Source organism: Mustela erminea, chromosome 14 (genome assembly GCF_009829155.1).
Source record: "Mustela erminea isolate mMusErm1 chromosome 14, mMusErm1.Pri, whole genome shotgun sequence".
Taxonomy (NCBI): domain Eukaryota; kingdom Metazoa; phylum Chordata; class Mammalia; order Carnivora; family Mustelidae; genus Mustela; species Mustela erminea.
Genome location: NC_045627.1, coordinates 74603734 through 74624096, shown reverse-complemented (window position 1 = coordinate 74624096; position 20363 = coordinate 74603734). Strand labels below are relative to the sequence as shown.

At 37.0% G+C, this 20363-nt stretch overlaps 1 protein-coding gene and 1 pseudogene across 19 annotated transcripts in view; one reads left to right on the top strand and one right to left on the bottom strand.

The window, feature by feature from the left end:
* The window catches only part of VTI1A (vesicle transport through interaction with t-SNAREs 1A), a 353313-nt gene that overhangs the window by 296290 nt on the left and 36660 nt on the right, over positions 1–20363 (bottom strand). The window lies entirely within an intron of this gene.
* Positions 1708–3150, top strand: LOC116573574 (annotated as a pseudogene).

The window sequence follows — 20363 nt, the reverse complement described above, 5'->3', positions numbered from 1 at the left end:
GCAAAACAAAGAAATAGAATATGTACCATAATTAAAGCCTAAAACATGACGCATGACACCACAGAATGGGGTACTTTGACATGTCTGGACGAAGAGTGAAGGGGAAGAACTGTCAGAAAAAACAGAAGAAGGGATCATCCTAAGAGGCCCTGACAATGTTAATCAAGAATTCAAAGCTGAACAGCTCACAGGCTTTTCCTCTAAGATCAGAAAAAAGGCAAGGGTGTCTACTCTCACCACTTTAACTCAACATAGAACTGGAAGTCCTAGCCAGAGTAGTTAGGTTAAGAAAAAGAAATAAAAGCAATCCGAACTGCAAAGGAAGAAGTAAAATTGTCTCTGTGTACAGACAACATGATGTTATAAATATAAAGTTCTAAAAGCTCCATGAAAAAAAAAAAACCTTCTGGAACTAATAATTCAGTAAAGGTGCAGGATATAAAACCAACATACAGGAATCAGTTGTGTTTCTATCCACTAACAAACTACCTAAACAGGAAGTTAGGAAAAGAATCCCATTTATAATAGCACCCAAAATAATAAAATAAACAAATAAATAAATAAATAAAATCCTGCAAAATCCTGAAAATTATAAAACACTGATGAAAGGAATTAAAGAAGACACAGATGGAGAGGCATCCCATGTTCATAGATTGAAAACAAATAGTGTTTTTTTCTTTTGAGAGAGTAAGAGAGAGGACACCTGCACACACGTTGAGTCCGGGAGCAGGGAGGGACAGAAGGAGAAGGAAAGAGAGAATCTTAAGTAGATTTCATACACAGCACAGAGCCCGAGCGGAATTCAGTCTCAACGACCCTGAGATTATGACCTGAGCTAAAATCAAGAGCCGAACAATTAACTGAGCCACCCAAGCACCCCAAGAATTAATATAGTTTGTTTATTTTGTTTGATCTGCTATATTTTTATTTTTAAATTATTTTTTATGTATTTTTGTATTTTGGGTTTTTTTTTTGTATTTTTTATGTATGTTAGTACATCCTTAGTTTCTGATGTAGTGTTCAATTATGATTCATTGTTTGCATATAACACCCAGTGCTCCATGCAATACGTGCCCTCCTTAATACCCATCACTGAGCTAACCCATCCCCACACCCCCAACCCCACTAAAACCCTCGGTTTCTCAGAGTCCATAGTCTCTCATGATTCATCTCCCCCTTTGATCTGATCCTTTCATTTTTCCTTTTCTTCTCCTAATATCCTCCATGCTATTCCTTATGTTCCACAAATAAGTGAAACAATATGATTGTTTTTCTCTGTTTTACTCAGTTGTCTTTCTCTGCTTGACTTATTTCACTTAGCACAATCCCCTCCAGTTCCACCCATGTTGATGCAAATGGTGGGTATTCATCCTTTCTGATGGCTGAGTAATATTCCATTGTTTATACAGACCATATCTTCTTTATCCACTGATCTGGTGAAGGGCATCTCAGCTCCTTCCACAGTTTGGCTATTGTGGACATTGCTGCTATAAACATTGGGGTACATATGGCCCTTCTTTTCACTACATCTGTACCTTTGGGGTAAATACCCAGTAGTGCAACTGTTGGGTCATAGGGTCGCTCTGTTTTTAATTTTTTGAGGAACCTCCACACTGTTTTCCAAAGTGGCCGCACCAACTTGCATTCCTACCCATTGTAAGAGGGTTCTCCTTTCTCTACAACCTCTCCAACATTTGTTGTTTCTTGCCTTAAATTAATATATTTTAAATGTCTCTACTACCCTAAGTCATCTACAGATCTAATGCAATTCCTATTAAAATCCTACTAACGGCTTTTGCATGGAGGTGGGAAAGACTGACCTATAGGAATGATTACCAAAACCCACAAAAGAGACCTGGGCCTTGGGCTCCCCGAGAAAAAGAAGAAAGTGATCAAAGAACCAGAGACTCAATATTCAGTTTTAAACAGTGACAATTATTTCACTGAGGTCTGTCCCACAAGAGCCACATCCCCCTCAAAGAGTGTGGTCCTAGGGCAGGTATCTGAAATGCCTCTAGTGAAGAAAAAGAAGGGCCACAGCACCCTCTGTGAGCAGTACTTAGAACCTGATACCACGGTATGTGCTAGACAGAGAGAGAAGCTGCTCAGCCCCAGGAAGCAGCTTCTTGGTTCATTTTGAGTTCCAAGGTGGGGAGGAGAAATAGAAGATGAAGTCCTTATGGCCTCTGACAATGTGCCCTGGCTTGAGAGTGAAGACCTTCCTGGACCCCAGACAGGGAGAGAGGGTGACCAGAGTTGGCAAGAAAGAGAAAAAGGCCCAGGAGGCTGCAGCCTTCTCAGCCAGGAACCCTTGGTTCTGTGAGTCTGGGGACGCTCTATAGGGTGCTTGGTGGGGAACGATGGTGAGGAGCAGGCAGCCTCAGGGCAGAAATGGAAGCAGGGAAACCCCAGGGAATACACTGTGAAAATGAAGAAGAAAAAGGTGTCACCAGAGGGGAGACACTCCCTAGGGTACCTTGAGCTCTCTAAGTCAGTAGAGAGGAAAAGAAGTAAGAAGCCAGTCAAAGTTGAGGCTCCAGAATCCTTCCCAATAGGACACAACCCCAAGTCCCTAGCAAAGAAGAAAACAAAGTCCAAGGAAAAGGCAGAGTAGCCAGGCACTGAAAAGCTGGCTCTGAAGAGGAATAAAAAAAAGAGGAAAGAGCAGAGGTAGCAGGAAAACCAGGAGAAGAGGAGCCTGACACAGACGTAGAGATGGTGCTGGAAATGAAAGGCCATACACACGGGCGCACAGACACCAGGCGATGTGAAAGGCCTTGCAAGAAGAGACTGAGTGTGAGGCAGGCATGACAGAAGTTTTGGAAGGAAGGAAGGAAGGGGACAAGAACACTGTTTGGCCAGTGAGGTACACCTGGGTTTGAAAATGTGCAACAAAAACTGACATTTCTCAAACTTATGGGTAGTTTTAGAAATGGGGCCCCTTCATTAACCTGATTGGAAGGCCCAACATGGCTCTCAACAAGGCGGCAGGCGGCCACCCCCCTGCCACAGAATCTGCAGCTGGACTATGACCAGGCCACGAGCCAGCAGTATGACGGGGACACTGGCCTTGGCTTCTTCTCCACAACCTCAGACAAAATCTTTTATATCAACAGGAGTGCTTTCAAGTCAATCAAGTTTGAATATTAAACTCTACTGTCTTATCCTTCAAAACAGCCAAAATTGCTTTTATTATTCAGTTATGCAGATGGAAGCTATCGGACACTTGTCTCAAATTAATCCTCTGCAGAGAGGAAAACCATGCCCATGTGCTTGGAAGTACTGGGGTCAGGGAAGCTCATGTGTCAGAAGCCAGAGAACACTTGAGTGGCTAATACCTACTATTTGCTGTGTTAAGCATTCCATCCCTGTTTGAAGACATCAGCATACATAAATAACTAAATTTGTTGAGTACCTAGTATATGCTAGGTACATACTAATGTGTTTCCCTTGCATTCATGTATTTAATCTTAATAATTATGAAATAGATGCTATTATTACCCTCAGCTTACCAATGAGGAAACTGAGGTTCAGGGATGAAGTAATAAAATTGCCCGGGTTCACCCAAGAAAAATCCTAATGGCACTTTTTACAGAAATAGAGTAAAACAATCCTACAATTCATGTGGAATTGTAAAGGACCACAAATAGCCAAATCAATCTTGAGAAAAAATTAAAGTGGAGACATCACATTTCTTGGTTTCTAAATATATAGATAAAAAGCTACAGTAAACAAAACAGTATGATGCTGACAAAAAGATAGACATATTGACGAATGGAATATAACAGAAAGCCTCGAATAGATCCACACACATATGGTCAACCGATCTTTGACAAGGGTATCAAGAATACACGACGGGGAAAGCACAGTCTCTTTAACAAATGATGCTGAGGAAATGGATATTCCACAAGCAAAATAATAACATTGATCCCTTATTATACACCATACACAAAACCAACTCAAAATGGATTAAAGACTTAAATATAAGATCGGAAATCACAAAACACACATAAAAAAGAAAACGCAGGGGGAAATCTTCATGAAATTGATCCTGGCAACGATTTTAGATATTAACAAAGGAAATAATCAACAGAGTGAAAAGGTAACCTGTGGAATGGGAGAAAATATTTGCAAGTCATATATCTGAAAAAGGATTAATCTCCAAAATGTATAAGGAACTCCAAAAGCTCAAAAAAAAAATTAATAACCTTATTTAAAAATGTGCTGAGTGTGAATAAACATTACTCCAAAGAAGACATACACACAGGCTATGCGAAACGTTGCTCAATGTCACAGGTCATCAGAAAAATGTAAATTACAACTACCATGTGATATCATATCATATCTCATATCTGTCAAAATGGCTATTATTAAAAAAAAAAAAAAAAAAAAAAAAAAAAAAAAAGGGCACCTGGTGGCTTAGTTGGTTGAGTGACTGCCTTCGGCTCAGGTCGTGATCCTGGAGTCCCAAATCAAGTCCCGCATCAGTCTCCCTGCTCAGTGGGGAGTCTGCTTCTCTCTCTGACCCTTCCCCTTCTCATGCTTTCTCTCTCTCTCTCAAATAAATAAATAAAATCTATAAAAACAAAAATACAAAATATAAGTGTTGGAGAGGATATGGAGAAACTGGAACCCTTACATACTATTTGTGGGAATGCAAAAATGGTAGAGCCACTATGGAAAATAGGACAGAGATTTCTTGAAAAAACTGGAACTAGAACTACCGTATGGTTCAGCAATCCCACTTCTGGGTATTTATTCACAGTAACTGAATTCAGGAAGATGGAAGAGGTATTAGCATTCCCATAGTCACTGCAGCCCTATTCACAATAGCCAAGATGTAGAAACAACCTAATGCCTATCAGCAGATGAATGGATAAAGAAAATATGGAACATACATGCAGTGGAATACTAGTCAGCCTTAAAAGAGAAGGAAATTCTGTCCTATGAGACAACATGGATGAATCTTGAGGACGCTAAGCCAAGTGAGATCAACCGGTCATAGAAAGACAAATACTGTGCGTTTCCCCTTATATGAGCTATCTAAACTAGTCAAATGCAAGAGTCAAAGAGTGGTATAGTGGTTGCCAGGGACAGGACAGTTAATCAACTGGCATAAAGTTTCAGTTAAACAAGATGAAGAAGTTTTAGAGACCAGTTGTATGACACTGTACCTATAGTGAACATAGTATTGATACACTTAGAAATTTGGTAAGAGGATAATCTCAGGTTAAGTGTTCATATTACAATAAAATAAAATAATTTTAGAAAAAGGTTATGAGGGGGACACAAAAAAATGTGTCTATTCAGACTACCCAAAGGAATATCTACCAGTTGAAGCAACACTGTCCTTCTGAATATATGATACCTCTAGGAAGTCACATCAAGAAAAAAGTGATGGTCGAAATTCTAATTGTAAACAGAGGTCTACTCAACCTTTATTTAAATTTAGCCCCATATGAATAAGCTAAAACACAGCCAACCACTGGGATGAATATATCCCATAAGAATCAGCTATTCTGTTCTCTCTAGTTTAAATACATTTGTAAAGTATAGGTATCAAAAAGTGTCACCAAAGAAGCTGGTAAGGAAGAAAGGGAGAAAGGGGGCGAGAGAGAGAGAGAGAGAGAGAGAGAGAAGCAGCAAGAAAGGAAGGAAGAAAAGAAGGTGAGAAAGAGAGAGAAAGAGAAGGGGGGGGAGGGAGAAAGGGAGGATTTAAAATCCAGATTAAAAGAAAGAAGAATAAGAAGAGTTCAAAGCTGCCCCAACAGGAACAAATGCAGATGCTCCGCAGGACACAGGCCAACATCAAGAATGGGTGAAATGGCAAGTGACTGTGGGGACTGAGATAGAGTATGTTCTACTGAGTACAAGGCTACTACTTAGCTATAGGTGTTTCCAGAATGCTAGATATCCTGGAATTTTCAAAGAAATCTGAAATTTGGATGTTTCTGTGATATCTCTCAATGTTTTAATGTTGGCAGCCAATTTTAATATACTAAAAACACCAGAGAGGCAAAAAATTTATTTTTTAGCTGGATTTGATTGTCAGACTGAAACTTTGTGATCTCCTATAAGTACTGGAAAAGCGCGCGCGCACACACACACACACACACACACACACACACAAATTAGAAGTTTGATCTAATCAGATTTACATCCTCTACACTCAAGTAGAAAATAGTCCAGAGAAGGACTAGAGTAAAGGCAGAAATTTCAGGCTTGATCTTAAAAGTTAAGAGAGAGACCATGTGGTCCTCAATGAATAGAAGAGTGAGGACGGAGGGGAGAGAGACTGTTGAGGTGGAATCCATGGGACTTAGTGACAATTAGCTGTGAAGTCAAGGCCAAGAAACAAGTATGAAGTGTCTCCCATGTTTCTCATGTAGGTAACTGAGTAGATGGTATACTAACCAGCATAACCAATATACGCATTAGCCAGTAAAATGAAGGTAGGAAGAGAAACAGATTTTGGAGGAAAGATAATAAGTTTAATGAGTTCAGGTTGGAACATTGTATCTGAACATTTGTAAAAAAGGAACACATACAATAGATAATTGAAAAAAAATGGTACAGTGTGCGATGTTGAAAATATGGGCTAGAGACATGATTTTGAAGTCATCAGTGCATAGGCATTAGTAGAAGCCATGGGTATATATAAAATTAACAGAGAGAACAGAGGGATGACAAGTCAAGACAACAGTGATCTGCAAACCCCCCAAATTAAGGGGAACACAGGAAAAGAAAATCCAGTGAAGAAGATAGGAAGAAACCAAGCAAGCATGGTATCAAAGAAATTAGTTTCAAGAAAATGGGAGTAAGGGTGCCTGGGTAGCACAGTCAGCTAAGCATCTGACTTTGACTCAGGTCATAATTTCAGGGTCCTGGGATGGAGCACTTTTTCTCACTCTCCCTCTGCCCCTCCTTCTCCTTGTGCTCACTCTCTCTCAAATAAATAAATAAAATCCTTAAAAATAAAAAAGATGGCAGTGAATCAAATGCTATGTAGAAGGACTACAAGTATGATAAAAAAGAAAGGGACCTCAGAAACAGGGGTCACGTGTGACTTTAGCAAAAAATTTTCAGAGATATATCTATCATAGATGGAAGTAATACAATATAAAAAAAACACACCCCAAATTTTCCTTATACATATTTTTAAAATCAATATCTCCTTTTCTCTAAATGTTGGAATATTTACACAGTATAAGAGACAAGATAAGACCACCTGCCCCAAAAGTTGGTTATTTCTTCATTTACTTTAAATCTTTCCTGACATCTAGCAGATGAATGATTGATTGTACTACCATGTCCATCCCATTCTCTTTGGACAAAACTCTACTGGATAACATTTTAGTCCCTGTGGTGAAAAATAGAATAATTCAGAGAGGGACGCTTAGGAAAGAAGACATTTGTTAAAGTGACAGGCTACCTGAATAGAACACCTACCACTTGAAGCAACAGCATTCCTAAGAAAATTGTTCATCTGAATATCTAATAACCCTTGGAAGTCACATGAGAGAACGAAGTGCTAGTCAAAACTCCAACTGCAAACAGAGGTCTACTCAATCTTTATTTGACTTGACCTGATGTGAATAAACTCAAAAATAGCCAATTGGGATGAATACATCCCACAAGCTTTATTTGTTCTTTTCTGTCTGGTTTAAGTATATTTGTAAATTAGTCATTTTGCTCCCCTAGTAGCAGCACATTTTATTATTTTCTCTAAAAAGAGCATTTAATGAAAGTACTGCCTTCATTGGTGATGGTGGTAGTGGTGGTGCTGAGGTTATATAATGAGTGCTTGGATCCTGCAGGTAAATCAAGAGGGAAAGTACCCATTTTCAAGCAAAATAAACCACCTCAAACAATCTTATAGAATAAAGTATCAGTATTATTTTTTTAAAAGATTTTATTTATTTATTTATTTGACAGAGAGAGAGAGAGAGAGAGATCACAAGTAGGCAGAGAGGCAGGCAGAGAGAGAGAGGAGGAAGCAGTCCCCCCGCCAAGCAGAGAGCCTGATGCAGGACTCAATCCCAGAGCCCTGAGATCATGACCCGAGTCGAAGGCCGAGGCTTAACCCACTGAGCCACCCAGGCACCCTAAAGTATCAGTATTATTAACATTCTATAAATCATCCAATAATAGCACTTCAGAATTATAAGGCTCTTTAAGAATAACTTAACCCTTTCCCCCTACAGATGAAAAAATGCAAATTATGGTCTAATGAAATAGAGCAGTTCTTCGGTAGTATAAATCCAGTTGCGCTGTTGACAAAGTTTTAGTTTCAGCTAAAACTCAAGTTCACTCTGAATGCCTGGACAGAGAGCATTTATACACAGTACATAATCCAGTGGAGGAAGGACGTACCAAGTAACACCAAATGTTCTGAACCATACTGGAAATTACTGATGATCAATTATATTATTTTATGATATTTAATATTAAAACAATGACTGAAAATGATGTCTGATTTCTTGGTTTAAGAACCACAAATTTTAGGAGAGGATAATCAAATATCTTTCATATTTTTTTATATATAAAACTGGCACTACAGACACATGGATGGCTCAGTCCGTTAAGCATCTGCCTTGGGCTCAGGTCATGATCCCAGGACCCTGGAATCAAGTCCTGCATTTGGCTCTTTGCCAGAGGCTCTTTGGAGAGTCTGCTTCTCCCTGTGCCTGCCACTCCTCCTGCTTTGTATTTTCTCTGACAAATAAATAAATAAAATCTTTAAAAAAAAATCATAACTGGCACTAGTTTATGTGAGACTCTATATTAGCAATAAACTCTAACCTACTTACATATTCATCCAGACTTATTTTCCAGAGCTAGAAAATACAACTGGTGAACTACTGTGAAATCAATAATTAAACAGTACTACTACACTGGGCAAACACGTGACTTGTGGGTTTACAACTGAGCAAAGTTTCGTGCCAGAGAAATTGTTTTTCTTGGGGATTTTGGCCTAATCTAGATTATGCTTTACTCTGGAATTGAGTAAATGTTATTTAAAAACACACCTAATTTAAAAAAAATAGTGACTAAAACATTTAGTTTAAAAAAATAGTAGCTAATATATTTTTTGAGCTTATTAGGTATCAAACATTATCCTAACAGCTGTGTGTGTGTCTGTGTGTGTGCGTGTGTGTGTGTGTGTGTGTGAATTCACTCCTCACAACAATCCCGAGGTAGACACTATTGTTATTCCCACTTTGCAGATATGAAAACTGAGACAGAGATTAAATAAGTAAATAGTGCAAGTTCCAACAGTTAGTAAGTGTCAGTAAGAATATAAAACCAGGCAAAGCATCTAAGGTAAATCACTTTCTATAATGAATCCAATCACATTTACTCAAATGTTTTCTTTCTACGACTACCCCCTTCCTCCATTGTTGAAGAAGGAATAGCCAACATGTTTTGTGTTGTGGTGGGATTTTTTTGTTTTTGTTTTTTAATTTTTAAAGCCACTTGTTTTTTTGTTTTTTCTTTTTAAATAAACATATAATATATTTTTATCCCCAGGGGTACAGGTCTGTGAATCGCCAGGTTTACACACTTCACAGCACTCATCATAGCACATACCTGCCCAATGTCCGTAATCCCACCCCCTTCTCCCAACACCCCTCCCCGCAGCAACCCTCAGTTTGTTTTGTGAGATTAAGAGTCACATATGGTTTGTCTCCCTCCCAATCCCATCTTGTTTCATTTATTCTTCTCCTACCCCCTTAACCCCCCATGTTGCATTTCCACTTCCTCATATCAGGGAGATCATATGATAGTTGTCTTTCTCCGCTTGACTTATTTCTCTAAGCATGATACCTTCTAGTTCCATCCACGTCGTCGCAAATTAAAGCCACTTGTTTTAAGCATTGGTCCAAGTGGCAGCTGCATGGGTTGGAAAAAAAGAATATAAATAATTTCTAAAAAATTTTATATGCTTATGACCATATAAATGGTCTGCCCAAACATTCGTAATAACTTGGGTTCTTAGCTGAAATAGTTCTTTGTTAGAGGCACAGCCAAGATCATATGGACCAGAAAATTGTACATTCCATTTTAACAGAACACAACCTCATTATCATGACCATTTAAAGACTTAAAATTAGTAGCTAATAAGTATCTGTTTAAGTGAAATGAACACTGAATTTGTTTAAGAGAGCAACAATTTTACTTTAATGATCTTCATACACAAACATTTCAATGATCATGGTTGAGAGTGACCAAGTCAGGATTTAAAGGGATTTATGGAATCTTAGTTCCTGCTACTCAAGCTACAAGTTCTTTCAAGGTCAACAGTGACTATCATGCTGACAATCTAGTGGGCATTCTTTTATGTCTCCTTTTACTCAACTTCTCAACAGTATTCAATTTGGTTGAAATGTGCTCATTCTTTAAATAGTCTCTTCTGTAGAAATGATCTGGCTTTACTTCTATCTCACCAGCTGAGCTTTTTTTTTTTTTTCTAATTCAATTCAAATCATTCTCTATTTGAGCTCTAAATGCTATAATTCCTGTGAGCTTGGTCAAGAACCCTCTTCCTTCACTCTCTTCTCCCTTAAGTATTTTCATTTATTTCTAAAGCTTAAATACTATCTAATGCTGATGTCAAAATAGATCTAACTCAATTTCTCCTCTGAACTCAAACTTGGTATTTCCAAGTGACTATTTAATTTCCCCACTGGGATGTCTCATAGGTATTTCAAGTTTAAAACATCTGAGAATGAATTATTGATTCTCAAACCATCCCCCCACTAAACAAACAAACAAACAAGAAATGACTTATCTTACACTAGTCTTCCCCAACTCAGTAGGTAGTGTCACCCACTGAAAGACCTAATTATTCAAGCTAGAAACTTGGGAGTTTATCTTTGATTCCTTCTTGAGAAATATTCCTAGTATTCCTAGATTAAACAAATTGAGGAATCTCTCTGTGAAAGAGACAGAGGAAGCAAGTGAAGCAAAATATTTAGTTACTAAATTTAAAAAGAAGAAAACGGGATTATGGTACTCTTCTTTCAACTCTTCTCTATACTTGAAAACTTTCAAAACAAAGAGTTTAGAAAAAAAATTTTATTAAGGTACAGAAAAAAAGGCTTTGATAAATTATTCTCTTCAATGAGACTGACCACTGGCAGATGGCTCATTATTGAGCTAATATTCTTTTTTTTTTTTAAAGAGAGAGAAAGAGGGAGAAAAAGGCAGGGAGAGGGAGAGAGGAAAAACTCAAGCAGACCCCACACTAGTGCAGAGCCTGACATGGAGCTCGATCCCACAACCCTGAGATCATGACCTGAGCCAAAATCAAGAGTCAGAGGCCAAACTGAGTAACCAAGGCACCCCAATGAGCTAATATTCTTAAAGCAAAAGCACTGTGGCAGAAAACTTAGGCCTCTTCATTGCATCTAGAAAGATCAGCTTGTGAATTTCATAGACCTTTTTTTTTTAAAGATTTTATTTATTTATTTGACAGAGAGACATCACAAGTAGGCAGAGCAACAGACAGAGAGAGGAGGGAAGCAGGCTCCCCGCTGAGCAGAGAGCCTGGTGCGGGGCTCGATTCCAGGACCCTGAGATCATGACCTGAGCCGAAGGTAGAGGCTTAACCCACTGAGCCACCCAGGCACCCCTGAGTTTCATAGATCTTAAAAAATTATTGAGACCTTAAGAGCAATTGACTCAGTATTAGGAAAAAGAAACTAACCAAAAAAAAAAAAAAAAAAAAAACCTCCAAAAAATAAAACAAAACAAAACTCTGATTCTTAGCTTCCCAAGCCTATTTTCCAAATTTCATTTTAGCCTAGCAATATTAGTATGGAAAATAAGGCAGAAAATGGCTAAAGTTTAAATTTTTCAAAAAAACCTGTAAAGGAAAATTTCGAGCTTTAAATATTTATCTTAAAAAGAAAGAAAGAATCTTAAAAAGAAACCTGTTACTTCAGGAAGCTAGGAAGAGAAGAACAAATGATACATAAAGCAGAATAAAAGGGCAATAATGGCGATCAAAGCAGAAATCAATGAAATAGAACACAGATAACATAATGAAACCCAAGGAAGCCAAAGGCTGTTTTTTTTTTTTTTTTAAGAGATCTAAAAAATTGATAAACTTTTATCCTGGCTAAGAAAAAAGAAAACATAAAATTACCAAAATCAGGGACGGAAGAGGAGACATTGTCACAGACGCTGCAAAAATTAAAAGAATTATAAGGGAATATTATGAAGAACTTAATGCCAACAAATTAGGAAATTTAGATGAAGTGGACAAATTGTTAGAAAGACATAAATTATAAAAACTGATTCAAAAAGAAAGAAATAGAATAGACCTATAACAAGTAAAGAAATTAAATTAGTAAAAGGATCTTTCAACAAAGAAAAACCTAGCGCTATAGACTTTACTAATGAATTCTATCAAACATGTAAAGAAATAAACAACCTACAAAAAGACAGTTACAAACAGAGGTGAAAACAGTTCTCAGTCTATGAGACCAGTACCACAAGGATGCCAAAGCCAGGTAAAGATAAAAGAAAAGGTAGACCAATATCCCTCATAAAGATAGATATAAAAATCCTTAACACAGTATGAGTTGCCAAATCTGGCAACGCACTAAAAGTACAATATGACAAAGTATAAGTTATCCCAAGAATATAAGACTGGTTTAACATGTAAAAATCAATTAAGGTAATATACATCATAGGAATATAATAAAGGACAAAAACAATACAATTATCTCAGTAGACAAAGAAATAGCATTTGACAAAATCCAATACTCATTTACAATACAGACAAAGCAAACAAGGAATTAAAGGAAAATTTCTCTACCTGATGAAGGACATTTATAGAACAGCTAGCTATAGCTAATATCAATCTAATGGTTAAAATCGTTTTTCCCCTAAAATTGGAACAAGACAAGAAAACCCATTCTCACTACTTCTAGTCAACATTGTACTGGAGTTTTCAGCCAGTGCAAAAAGGTTAATTAATTAATTATATTAATTTAATTAATTAATTATATTAATTAATTGATTGATTAATTATATTGGAAAGAAGTAAAACTGTCCTTATGCATAGATGACATGATCTTTAATGCAGAAAATCTGAAAAAATCTACAAAGAAAACTAATTATTAAGTGAGTTTAGCAAGGTTGCAGGATACAAGATCAATATACAAAAATCAACTGAATTTCTATTAGGAACAATGAACAAACTAAAAATAAAATTAAGAAAAAAATCCATTCATAACAACATTAAAAAAATAAAATTTTTAAAAATAAGTTTCAGTAAATAAATGTAAGACCTGAACTGAAAACTGTTAAAACATTGCTGATAAATTAAAAGAGTATACAAATAAAAAGATGAGAAGACTCAATATTGCTTAGATAACAACGTCCCCATACTGATCTATATTGAATCTATTTAATGAATCCCTATCAAATCTCAACAGACTTTTTCATAGCAATTCACAAGTTGACTCCTAAAGTTGTATAGAAATGTCAAGAACCCAGATTTTTTTTTTTAAAGAACAAAGTTGGAGGGGGCGCCTGGGTGGCTCAGTGGGTTAAAGCCTCTGCCTTCGGCTCAGGTCATGATCCCAGGGTCCTGGGATCAAGCCCCGCATTGGGCTCTCTGCTCTGCAGAGAGCCTGCTTCTTCCTCCTCTCTCTCCCTGCCTGCCTCTCTGCCTACTTGTGATCTCTGTCTGTCAAATAAATTTTAAAAATCTTAAAAAAAAAAAAAAAAAGAACAAAGGTGGAGGACTTATACTATATGATTTCAAAACTTCCTACAAAGCTACAGTAATCAAAACACTGTGGTGCTGGTATAAGGACAGGCATACAGATCACTGAAACAGAATCGAGCCTCCAAATATAAAGCCTTACATTATGGTCATCTGAGTTTCTACGAAAGTGCTGAGGGAATTCAATGAGGTAAAGATAAGTCTTTTCAACAAATGATGCCAGAATAATTGTATATACATACAAACAAAAAATAACTGAGATACTTTACCTCTTACCATACAAAAAAAAAAAATCAAAATAGTCATAAACCTAAATATAATAGTTAAAAATATAGAACATCTAGAAGAAAATCTTTGTACCCTTGGGTTGGGCAAAGATTTGTGAGATACAATACCAAAAGCACAATCCATTCAAAAAGTTAGTCAGTGGAACTTTATCAGAATTTAAAACTTTTGTACTTCAAAAGGCATCATTAAGAAAATGAAAAGGCAAGCCACAGTGGGAGAAAATATTTGCAAAACCATATATCTGAAAAAGCACTTGCATCTAGAATACACAAAAAACTCAATCATAAGAAGACAAGCAACCTAATAAAAAATGGGTAAGAGATTTGAAAATACATTTCACTAAAGATATATAAATGTCTAATATGCAAAGACATACTTAACATTGTTAGTTATTACAGAAATGCAAATTAAAATACAATGAGATGTTTTTACATATTCCCTAGATGCCTTCGATCAAAAATATCAACTGCTGACCAAAATGTGGAGATTCTGAAACCCTCAAACATTCCTGGTGGGAATATAAAATGGTAAAATCACTTCAGAAACAGTGTGGCAGTTTCTTGAAACATATATATTTACCATAAGATCCAGCAATTCCAATTCTTCATAGCTTTCCAAGAAAAATGAAAATATGTGTCCACAAAGACTTGTATGTGGATTTTCACAGCAATGGAGTCAGAATAGTAGAAATGGCAATCAATCCAATGTCCATCTACTGGTAAATGGATAAATAAAATGTGTGACATATTTGTACACTAGAATATTACTCAGTAACAAAACAAACTACTGATAATACTAGAATACAGATGAACTTCAAAAATATTATGATAAAAAAAAGCTCTATAGAGAGAAACAGATCAGTGGTTGCACGGGTTTGGGAATTGGAATGAGGCCTGACTACAAATGGGCATGAGGGAACCTCTAGGGAGTGTTACGAAACTGGACTGCGGTAATGGTTGCACAACTATATAAATATCCTAAAAAGCACTGAATTGTATACTTACAATGAAAAATTGTATAATATGCAAATTACACCTCAATAAATCTGTTTTTAAACAAGAAGCTAGACTGTAAGGACATAAACTTTTAATGAAGAAAGAAACCTAAAATCATATAAAAAAAAGGTAGAACCAATGAACTGGAAATTGCCTACTGCATGGAATTTCTGAGATTATAGAAGATTCTTTAAAAGGTCAAAGTCTCCTCCTTCATTTATTTGATTTTTTGTTGTTGCTATTGTTGTGGTCAGTGTCCACACTCTGTTATGTATCGCATCTCTATCTTCAATGGAAGAAACACTTATCAGTCCCTTAGTTTATTATATATTGAGTGCCAGTATTTTGGACCTGATCTAATGATCCTATATACTCCTATTACCAAGAAAGTGGGGTAAAGGGAAGGTCGAGATTATAGAAGCTTTCTTGATGGCGGGGAACCTATGGAATAAGACAACAGCTGTATTTAAGAGCTTATGTCCAGGGTAGCAGTTCTTAACCTTGAATGAACATTGAAATCACTTGGGGAGCTTTAAAAATCCCTGTGCCCTGGCTGCACTGAGACCAAGGGGATCCAGGTAGCAGTATTTTCTAAAGCTCCCCAGCTGTGTGCAGCCAAACTTGAGAACCACTAGACAGTGGAGGAGGTGGACGCTTAAGAACCTTTATGTTTGTGACCAACTGTCTTCTGGGAATGTGGTCTGAAACAGTTGCATTGCAGCATCTACAGCTGCTGTCCAATATGGTAGCCACGAGCCATGTGTGATTACTGAGCACCTGAAATATGGATAGTCAGAACTGAAATATACTGTTTATGTAAAATATGCACTGGATTTTGAAGACTTAGTAAAAAACAGAAGGTAAAAATCTCATTAATAATTTTAAACATGTATTGCATACTAAAATAATATTTTATCTGGATCTACTGGGTTAAATAAAATATATTACTAAAATTAATTTTACCTCTTTTCTATTTTAAGTGATTACTAGGAAATTTGAAGTTACACATGTGGCTGCAATAATATTTTTATTGGACAGTGCTGGTACTCATTCTTAAAAAGCATCATAAAATCTCAGAGATGGAAATGACCTTTGAAATCACCCAATTCAGTTCCTTCATTTTACAGCTAAGGAAACTGAGACCCAGAGAAAGTGACTGGCCCTACAACACACAGCTAGAAAGTGACATAGTAGAGATTAGTCAGGTCCCCTGACTCCTGCTGTCTATGGCTATTTTCATCACACTTCCTTAAGGATTGTTAAAACAGAAGTGCTCTATCATCTCCTCCCAAAAATAGAATGTTAATTTAATCAACTGGTACTGAAATATGTACTTTTTACAGAGCACCTTTTTTCCCTCTAGGATGTTCTATGTAAGTCTCGTGCCTACAACATCTCCTGACTTTGGTGCCATACATCCAATGAACTACTCTTGGTGTCATAAAATAAACCAAGAAAAATATAAAAAGATCAAATCTCACATTCCACTTTATACTAGGAAAGGTTACATGTCAAAGGGCACTTGCAGAAATACCACAAAAATAAACTTAAGGGAAAGAAATTGGTAGGGGAGGGCAGACGGTGGGGTTGAAACACAATGAAAATAATACTTTGTGTTCCTATTTTAAGTGCCTTTCTCAATGCTATATGCATAGCAGCTAGAGGCAAGCTGGAAAGCCGCCAGGTCCTGGCTGCCAGCAAAAATTTTGTCACCTCCTTTGAACATCTGAAGTATGTTTACCCAATAGATTTCATTAAATTACACTTCCATTAGGAAGCATACAATGTTGATACTCATCTCAAAGATCAAAGGGATCGCTAAGAGGCATGTCATCCTGCTCCCCAGCTGATTGCTATTTCTGGGCCAATCAAGGAAAGGAGCCAGAACAATACTTAGTTAAAAAAAAAATTGTAGCATCTCCCCAAGGACTATAGACTAAGAATCTGCAGCCCCATTATCAAAATGAGCATATCATTAATGACAATACTCATACAGTGAGTTATTTTAATACAACTCCTACACAACAAACAAGCTGGATTTGGGTCATTAGCTGAATTTGTAAAGCAATATTTCTGAGGGCTGAAAAACTCTTCAGTAAAGACATAAAGTTTAGAAAATGGAGAAAGTCCCATTTACAAATACAAGAAAAAGATACAGTTTTTATTAATTTCATTGTGATTCTAAGTAAACCAACAGGTAAGTCAGATTGGAGATGGTTAATTTAATTACTGATGGGCTGTAAGATTTTTTTCTCATCTCACTAATTTTTTTTGATGGGTGATTTAAAACACCCATAGAACAGCAGAAGTGCATTTTTTTTTTTTCCAAAAATAAAACTATTCATCTTGGAATCCAATGACTTATGATGAAAAGACTTACCTTCCAGGAGCAAGGAACACTCATTTTAAAGGATATAAGATTTGGCCATGGAAAATTAGGAAATAAAAACAAGTCATTTCAACTAGGAAATATATGGTACTGGGAAATAGCTATAAATCCCAAATCCTTTATTTGGTGTTAGAAAAGGTAGTTCAGGAAAAGCTCAATGTTCTAAGTCTGATTTCAGGTAGTGGAAACTATTCTCTAGTAATTTTACTGTGGCAAATCCAGTAATCTGCCCAAAATGGGATGAAAGAGGCAAGGTTCCGGCAAGTGTCCCTTCTACCAAACTCTTTCTACAAGCTCTGGTGGTAAAGGTATGTCACCAATCTATAGCCACAACCCAGATTTCAGCTGTTCTCTTTCAATGTGCAGTCAACCTCTTGGTTGCCCATATTTGACACATAATATGAACTCTAATTATCTATCTTTTGCAATTAATCATCTGACAATTACATTTCCTGTACTTATAAGCATCCAGCTGGGAACTGAGTTTTATTCTGAGAGAAAAAAGAGGATTCGGGTTTCTAACAAATTACTTCTAATTAACCAGAACCTTTTTTAGTCATCACAATGTAAAGATGCCTACAGCTAGTGAAAGAATTTATTGTTTGCATTCTTAATGATACCTTAAATTTTCATTTAAATTTCCCCAAAAGGCAGTTCTGGAAATGATTGCACTAATGTTAGTTAAATAAACATTCTGTTTGGCAGTACACAAAGAATGGGGGAAAAGAAAGATTATTTCTAAGGAAAAGGAACTTGCAGCATGACCAGAAAGGGCACTCAACAAAATTAAATAAAGCAGAGATTCAAGGTGTCCACCTTCAAAGTGGAAGATACAAGGTATTATCCAGTAAGTCCAGAAATTGACAGAGCTGAGTCATACAAATAGTGGAGCTTGGAAGGGACTCTAGGAATCATCTACTCCAGCGGCTCTCAAAGTGTGGTCCCAGGGGCCATCCTCAGCAACCACCGGAACTCTTTAGAAATTCAAACCCCAGATCCTTGTGGGACCTGACCAATGCCTTTTGACTCAGAAGCACTATGGTGGCACAGCAATCAGCCATCCAGGTGACTCTCACCCACTGGCTTAGTTTAGGAACTACTGATAGTCTAACCACTTCACTGAACAGATGAGGAAACCAAACGCTGACATTAGAGGCCAAAGTTTATACACAAGAAAAAAATTAAAGAATGACATTGAAGAACTTACTATCATCTTTCTTTTTTATCCAAAAAAAAAAAAAAATCTTTGTTAGTATCTAAGATATAACACTGTAGCCTAGCACCTAAGTTCTGGGACGAATAATCCTTGAGATCCAGCAGCTCTTTCCTTTCACAGTATACTTAGCTCTTGAGGTCCTGGGACCTAAAATACATAAACACTCCTACAGTATTGGTTATAAGATTCCCTACAACATAAAATTTCACAAATATTAAACTAACAAGAAATGAAGACCAGAGAGAGGAAGCCAGGGTCTTACTGGACTTTGAACCAAAAAACCAGATAGATGCAAGAACAGCATTTTGAAGATCGTGTTATATTGGAAAGAACACTGGATACAGAATCAAAGAATCTTGGTTTCTCCTTCTTGCTCAGCCAATCAGTCACCTTGGGCAAGCCACAGGGCATTCCTGGCTGAGGATATGGCTCCTCATCTCGAAACACCTACCTCTGCAGGGCTTCCGGAAAGATAAAATGCAAACTGTCCTTAACAGAGCCTTTGGTACATAATGAGCACTTAATAAACACTAGCCCCTTCTTCTTCTTCTCTTTCAGTTTTCAGAGAATGCAGACAGAAACTGTATTCCCAGCTTTCTTGATTTGTGTCTGAGAGGCTCTATCTAGCTCCATTCTTAAAAAGCATAGTTCTTTCTAGACATCGACATGTTCTCCATTAGCCCTCAGCAATTTTCTCTCCATGCTGCTTACCAGATATCCAGAAAAGCACTGAAGCCCTCATGGGTTGTTTTTCAATATTTCAGAAAAATTAACAGTGATCATATACTTCATCAGTACAAGACTACACACTTAACTAAAACATCAAGTTTTTTTGTTTTGTTTTGTTGCTTTAGGCTGGAATATATGAACTCAGTTCTCTCATACTGATTTAACAAACCTTGGCTTCTCTCACATATTTAAAATTCTATCTCCCTAATTTTGTTAATAAAAAAATAAGGAAATCAACGCTTCCTAAATACGTGTTCTTAATTTGGTGTGCCTGGTGGTGAAAAGACCGGAAAACCTAATGGCTTTATTTCAAAGATTTACATGGGAATCACTTAGGACCAACTCAGGTCTGTGGGACCACAATCTCCCATGGGGAGTCCTTGACTTGTGGCTGTTTTTTGTTTGTTTGTTTGTTTTGTTTTTAAATGCCACAAAGACTTTGATTGTGCACTCCTGGCCCATAACTACTGCTAATCTGTACTACCTTTAATATGGAATAGAAAAGGAGGAGCCATAGCCCTGACTTCTGACTATGACTGTCAGCTGCCCAAATGGACCAGGATTTGGGGTTGGATAATGCACACTGTGAATTTAAAATTATGGGTACTAACTGGTGAGAAGAAAGGTCCTTCTACACTCATCAGTGAGAAAGTGATGTATTTTCAGAAAACTTCTCACAACTTAAGAAAGACGGGAAAAATAAACCCCGCGGAGTATTTTAACGCAAATACTGTTCCTTAGGGTATAAGGCTAGAGTTTGTGATCATTTGATTGCTTGGGATGTAAGTATTAAGATGTACTATTTTAAAGGAAAAACGTGATCTTTCTAGAAACCAATGGGCACAATTACACTATTAACTAACATGTTTGGGTCTGGTTCAGGTTGATATGGGATAGCAAAGTGCTACATTTAAACTGTGAGGAATGCAGGCATTTTCCCCACAGTCAGAAATACTCCACACTGTCATGTACGTTTCACCACGCAGTCCAACTTGATTTCTTAAC